The sequence below is a fragment of the Mesocricetus auratus genome, unplaced genomic scaffold (genome assembly GCF_017639785.1).
Source record: "Mesocricetus auratus isolate SY011 unplaced genomic scaffold, BCM_Maur_2.0 Super-Scaffold_100025, whole genome shotgun sequence".
NCBI classification, from domain to species: Eukaryota; Metazoa; Chordata; class Mammalia; order Rodentia; family Cricetidae; genus Mesocricetus; species Mesocricetus auratus.
This window is the reverse complement of record NW_024429206.1, coordinates 13,573,732-13,579,731: the sequence shown is the minus strand read 5'-3', so window position 1 is coordinate 13,579,731 and position 6,000 is coordinate 13,573,732. Positions and strand designations below refer to the sequence as shown.

General features: G+C 47.9%; 1 non-coding gene across 1 annotated transcript; it reads right to left on the bottom strand.

Moving 5' to 3' along the window:
* Positions 1-4,125: 4,125 nt before the first annotated feature.
* On the bottom strand, positions 4,126-4,232 carry LOC121134082. Its single transcript, XR_005871111.1, has one exon. It is a non-coding gene; the product is annotated as a U6 spliceosomal RNA (small nuclear RNA).
* Positions 4,233-6,000: the final 1,768 nt, after the last annotated feature.

Here is a 6,000-nt window from a genome sequence, read left to right as displayed (position 1 = left end):
GGCCCTGGCGCCACCGTATACACCGGGCAGGCATAGTGCTGTGTGCTTGTAATCCCAACACTGGGGAGGTGGAAGCTGGAGAACCAAAGGTTAAAGGTCATCCTCAACTACTCGGCAAATTCAGGGCTAGCCTGGGCTACATGAGCTCTTATCTCAGTCGTGGAAAAAATAAATATATAAATAAAATAGTGCTGGGGAAGAGAAAAGGGGGGCAGGTATTTCTCTGGAAAACATGCCCCACATCAGCACGTTTGTGAATGCTCAGCTGTGCCTCTAGCCTCCTCTTGCCTTTCCTTGGGTCCCAGCTGTTCTGTGGCCTCAAACAATCCCATCCCTCAAATTGCCATGGCTGATCTTTGGGGTGATATCTGAGTTTTGAAGAGAAAGCTCTGTGTGAGGGCTGTTTACTTTTGGGGGTGTGGGGCGGGGGTTGGAGCTGGCCTTGCGCTGCTGCCTTCCAGGAAGAAGGAGGGACTCTGCTCTCTTCTGATGAGTCACTGGAAGAGAAACTTCCAATGTTTGCAAACATCATCAGCCAAACCTAGGCTTCTTGGGGCTCTGCCCAGCCTCTGCCAGGGCTCGCCTGGCCCACCTGAGAAGACTTGGGGGTGGGAGTGAGGGGGTCATTGGGGTGAGAGGTTCTGCCTGAGATGGAAAGCAGCCAGGAGACAGGACAGTTGTGTATCTCGGGACTCCAGCAAGTGAGGCACGCCAGAGGACCTTCTACAGGGAGCTGTATCTACAAACCAGGCCCTGCTCTGGGTGGTATGAGAAGGTCAGGGGCAGGAAGTCGGCTTTTGAAGCTGCAAGGCAGCTCAGTTGGTGAGCATCCGCTATGCTCCGAGTTGGATCCCCAGCATCTGAAATCAGGGCCACAAATTACCCCACATTTTCCTTAGAGGCCTGCCCTCTGCAGAGGGTCTCCAGTGACCCTCCAACCCCAAGGTGGATAGATACCCAGACCCATGCTGGAAAGAAGGCAGGGCCTAGGCGAGAAGTTCACAGGAGTCTTCCTCTCTAGGGGAGATGAAGGAGGAACGGTGCTGGAGAGGGTTGGAGCTGACAGCTTGCTGGGATCTGCTGGAGCCAGATGGGACTCATGATGCTCCCAGATGGAACGGATCATGCGTGTCAGACACACTTTTCTCAGGATACACAGTGTTCCCCTCCTTCCCCCTCGCCGAAATGAGGAATCACAAGGTGACTCAGGCAGGCAGCCAGACCCCAGGGATCTGTGGAGAGATTGGGTAGCCAGAGCGGGATCACAATAGACGTCTATGCGTGCTTACCAGTCTGCCAAGCACCCTTTCTGCTATTGTGGGACATCAAGGGAGGGATCCTGTTCTAGGAATTTGTCCATGGCAACCCTATCTGCTGCTTGCTCTGTCTGTCCTTGGGTTTCTGCCAGCCTGAAACTCTACCTGTTCACTGCTGCTACCCCTACTGGGGAGCAGGGCCTTGGCATTAGCAGGTCCCGAGCCTCTAGCCTGCCATGGGGATTCTGTCACATCATTCACTAGTGAGAATGTGTTCCATCACTGATTTTTCGGTTGGTCTAAGAGACTGAGCCCTCTCTGCACTTAGGAATGTCACTGTTTAAGGTCTAAGCACCTTGGGGGAGTTGGTGGGGAAGAATAGGGGAGAGAAATGTTTCCACAAAAAATCAAAGAGCAAGCCGCTGGGAGGAGGGATTGCTGCTGTATTTAAAGTGCATTCCCCTGTCAGGGAGCCACAGCTTTGAAATCTTTCCCACAGTGCTTTGCGAGGCTATATGGCTTTCTGTCTGTCTGTCTGTCTGTCTGTCTTTCCTTTTCTTTCTTCCTGAAGATGGTAATGCTTTGGCTCCTCCCCACCCCCACTCCCGAGAAGCAGCTGCAAAGAAAGGTTTGTTTGATACGTGCTGGCACCTGCTGCATGCTGGGCACTGTGCTAGATGCTGGTGACACCCACGGGGAAGGGCTAAAGGGTCTCAGAGCCAATGCTGATCACACATTTATCTGGTCACTTGTTATTTCTGAAAGATGCCCAATCTTCTGGGGCTTATAATTTGTTGCAAGAAGATAGATGGCTGTGAGTGAGTGATGTGCCTTGTTATTATTCACAGGTGAGTCTGCCCATTTGCTATTCCTTCCGCCCTGAGCCTGATCTTCTTGGCCCTGGATATTCTGTATTATTTATGGCTCCCTTCTCAGAAGGACATGACCACACGCTGACCCTCCTCTTGTTACTCTCACACAGGAACTCATGGCTTGGATGGGCGGAGATGTAGGCTGGCCGCTGAGTTTGTCAGTCTGCACATGGAAATGTGGGTGGGGTTAAAGCACTGGGTGAAAGGAAAGATTGGAGAAAGGGAAGAGGGCAAGTCCTGGGCCTTGGGACACCCAAGATTCAGTTATGTAGAGAGAAGTGCGCAGGGAGAGACTGAAAGAGAGTAGGAGAGAGGCCGAGTTACTGCGGTGGGCTTCCAGAGGCACCAAGTTGCAACACCTAGTACTGTACAGGCAGATCTCTGCGAGTTCCAGGACAGCCAGGGCTAGGGAGACCCTGTCTCAAAAATAAGCAAGTAAGTAAATAAATAAATAAATAAAACCAGTCGTGGCTAGGAACCATGTCTACTACCACCCGAGACAGTCAGGAGAGGGAGGTGACTTTGCTTGAGTAGCCACTGTTAGTCTGGAGTCTGCTCCCAGGAAGTTCCTCCTTCGTAAGCGTCAGCTAAGAGTTGGAGTTTTGCACAGTCAGCCATGATGAGGACACTTGCTGATGCAGGGGTTCGGGTGGGGTGAGGAAGATTCTAGAGAAGATGTTCTGTTAAGTTGTTCACATTTATCAGATTTTAGTTTTTCGGCATGCAGACACAATTAAGGTCACAGAGTGCTAGTGTGTGTTCAGTGACACGAGTTAGGCGACAGTAAACTTGTCTTCACACAAAGGCTGGCAGAATGGAGATTCGGGGCCTGTTATGGGCAAGGACTCTGGAACATAGCTCCAGAACAGCCAAGAATATGTGGGCCACACCTATAATCCTAGCATTTGGGATCCTGGGGCAGAAGGATCTTGAATTTGCAGGCAGCATTTCAATAGTGTGGCCTTTCCAGCCATCATGTCACTCAACAAGCACATAGCCAGAGCAAGCAAGAGGTGGCAGATGGGATCCTGTCAGAGGTCTTGGCTCCTGCTGGCCTCCAAGTATAAGCATTTCATGATGCCAAATCTGGTCCTTGTGCTTAAATGGGTATTTCTCATGGTACATGACCTTCAAGTCAACCGACTACATCAACCAAAGGCAGGGTGATGTTCCAACACTGTATGACTGACTGTCAGGGGATACATAGGCCTGAACACCCTTTAGGATCTTTACTTTCTTGACTTTGGAACCTCTGGTCAAAAGATGATTAACAGGGGCTGGAGAGATGGCTCAGCAGTTAAGAGCACTGGCTGCTCTTCCAGAGGGACCTGAGCTCGATTCCCAGCAAACACATGGTGGCTCATAATCATCTACAGTGGGATCTGAGGTCTTCTTCTGGCATAAAAGCATACATGCATAAATAAATAAAAATATTTATAACAATTGAAGAATCACATTGAGATGATTAGTTATTTTTAACCTGGACTGAGTCACTAAAAGGTCTATTGGATAGTGACATAGACATCTTGCTGGTTAAACTGTGTGTAAATCACATCCAGAATGTATCACTAAAACAATGTTTGGGGCAGGGGCTGGAGAGACAGCTCCGTGGTAAAGAGCACTTTCTGTTGCAGAGGACCTGGGTTTAGTTCCCGGCACCCACATGGCAGCACCATCTGTAACTCTAGTTCCAGGAAGTCCCATACCTTCTTTTGGCCTCTGAGGGTACTAGGTACACATGTAATACACACACATAAGATGCAAGACACTCATAAATAAATCTACATTTTTTTCATTTTCCTCTTATTGGAAATAGATTCTTTTCTCATATAATATATCCTGATTGTAGTTTCTCCTCCCTCTACCCCTTCCAGTTTCCCACACCTCCCCCCCTCCAGATCCACTCCTTTTCTATCTCTTATTAGAAAAGAACAATTTTCCAAGAGATAACAACCAAAGCAAAATAAAATATAAGAAGATGAAGCAAAAACTATCTTAAAAATATGGAACGCTTCATGAATTCACATAGCATCCTTTCACAGGGGACATGCTAATCTTCTCTGAATTGTTCCAATTTTAGTGTATGTCCTTCCAAAGCAAGCACAGGTCTAAAGTTTTTAAAGAGACGGAGAGAACTTAACGCTCTTGCAGAGGGCTTGCTCTCTTTTCCAGTGCCCAGCTCACAATGAGCTTTAACTCCAGCTCGAGGGATCTGGTGCCCTCTTTGGCCTCCTCAGACACCTGCACTCACGTGCACACATCCCCTTACAGTTAACACACACAAACACACAGTTAAAATAAAATAAATCTGGGGGCTGGAGATGGTTTAGTGGTCAGGAACACTGGCTGCTCTTCCAGAGGACCCAGGTTCTATTCGCAGCACCTACAAGGTGGCTCATAACTCCAGTTACTTCCAACGGATCTGATGCCTTCTTTTTGAGTATAGGCATACATGCAAGCAGAACACTTATTCACATAAAAAAAACTTTTTAAAAAGACTGCTTGGAAATGAAGACTCAAAAAGATAATAATAAGCACAAAAACATTCAATTATAGGCAGGCTTGGTGCTTGGGATGCACAAAAATGAGCAAGCTGAGTAAGCCACAAATGGACTTAACAGGACTACGGTTTGCATGTAAAGGACTTGGTTTGAGCTCACTGATGACACTACAGTGTGTAAATGGAAGGGTTTCGCTTGGAGGTGGGTCGTGCTCAGTACTAGGTGTGTCCAGGAGCCCAGGGGCTGGGACCCAGGCCCTAGGAAAATAGCGCAGGTACCCCGCTGCTCTTCATAGTTAGGAAAGGAGACACTAATGTAATAAAGATGGTGACATACTCAGAGGGATCACCTACTTGGGAGATTAAGCCTACTCAGGGTGGTTTTGCAGAGCTAAATAAGAACGAATGTAAGAGAAGGTGGATTCTGCCCAGAATGGGGCTGTTTTAATGATTACAGCTGTTCAAATATGGAGCAGACTGCCTCTTGTGGCCTCCGCCACTTCCCAGGAGGCCTGCAGAGGGCTGAGAACTGGCCAGGCAGGCCTCCTCCTGCTTTTCTATCTGAATAGCTTTTTAATCTAACCTGCCTTTCAGTAACTGATGCCTCCAATGGTCTTCGATCATACCCCATCCTTCTGCATTGCGATTGCCCTTCCTCTTCTCATCCTGTCCTCAAGTGATTAATTAAGTGTGTGGCTATGAGCCCTGCTGGAGACAGAATGACCTTTCTTATTGAAGCCTTGCAACCAAGAAGTGAGCACAGCACTGTGCATAAAACAAACTGAGCCCCAAGTCTCTCGTCTTTCAAAAGGCACAGTTCTGTGTTGCTGTGGCTGGCCTGGAGTTCACTGTGTAGATCAGGTTAGTCCCAAACTCATATCCGCCTGCCTCGGCCTCCTGAGTGCTGGAATCAAGGGAATACTCCACCACACCCTTCCTGTTTCTTCTTTTTAACTGAGATAAATCCTTTGTTTATGTTTCTCCCAACTTTATTTCTAAATAAAAGTAACCAGGGATTCGTCTTGGGAGTCTGGGTTCATGATAAGTTTTGCCAACCTCTAAGCAAGGGGTCTAAGGGATACCAACAGACAGAGGAAACAAAGGCGTGTCTGGTATGCCTGGGGCCCATGATGAACTAAAACAAAAGCAAACTATTAGTTTAAGGAAACATTCCAGCCTTCAGTAAAAACAAACAAACAAACAAACACAAACTTGCAAAGAACATTCCAGAAGGGCGATGGAATGTGGCAGCAGTGGCTATGAGAATATAGGCCATTCTCATCTCTGTCAGTCCTATAATGTAGTTTTGCCTTCGTTTTGTTTTAAACCTACGTTCCATAGCCATTCCCATAAGGCAAGTGGTTCAGAGGCT